Raw genomic sequence first — 867 nt, forward strand, 5'->3', positions numbered from 1 at the left:
TGTGAGGTGACGGGGGGGGGGGGGGGGATTTTAGGCTTTAATGTCACTTTAACTGCAGCCTTTACAAAGATACTAAGCAAGTACCAACTGAACCTTGATGGTCAGTGCTGCACAAAGCTAGGCAAGCCCTCCAATCTGACGATTGGTCATTCAAGCACAGAGGACCCATTTCTGGAAACACCTGAATTTTTTGAGTGGATGCAATGAGAATAGGTGTAGCAAAGCGAGGCACTGGAGGATTTCTTAGGCTCTCTTTAAAAGCTCAAATTAGTCACCTTTTATTTAGTTTTAAACATAGTGGGAAAAGAAAGAACCTGTGCCAGTTTTTAAACTGATATACATGTTTCTGCTGGGGCTTTCCCTAGGGCCCCAGGGGCCATCTTTCTTAAAATATTCCATTATTGTATTTAAAGTGCTTCATGACCATACTTCACAATAGACAATCAAACATCTTTATGGTAAACACAAGCGTCTGGACCCACCAATCCCCTGCAAGTGTCAGCAGATGCTGATACTTGCTTTAAAGCTGAGCAGCACTGTAGTTTTAATGCATGTGCCATAATCTGCAAGAATGCACAGCATATTATGGCAGACCCTCCATCAGCGCTGACAGATCAAAGATATTCCCCTCATTGCTCTGTGTGCCACCATCTTCTCCAAGTCTCCTTCCGTATTTCCTTTACTTCTTTTCAGCCATTGGGAGGCCTCTGGTCAGCAGAAAATTCCCACGCTCATCAATATGCTATAGCTAAAGACAGCTGTGCTCCGTGTGAGTGTAGCAGTCTCTCGACAGCACTCTTACACCCCTCCTGCTTAGTCAAACTGTCAGCGCTCCAATCAGCAAAGCTCATGCTATGCTTTGATGTA

At 44.5% G+C, this 867-nt stretch overlaps 1 protein-coding gene across 1 annotated transcript in view; it reads right to left on the minus strand.

Moving 5' to 3' along the window:
* LOC108787970 (bactericidal permeability-increasing protein-like) overlaps window positions 1–867 on the minus strand; it is a 52,296-nt gene that overhangs the window by 50,887 nt on the left and 542 nt on the right. The gene's annotated exons all lie outside the window — the stretch shown is intronic.

This window comes from Nanorana parkeri, unplaced genomic scaffold (assembly GCF_000935625.1).
Source record: "Nanorana parkeri isolate BGI_ZX_2015 unplaced genomic scaffold, ASM93562v1 scaffold295, whole genome shotgun sequence".
NCBI lineage: Eukaryota > Metazoa > Chordata > Amphibia > Anura > Dicroglossidae > Nanorana > Nanorana parkeri.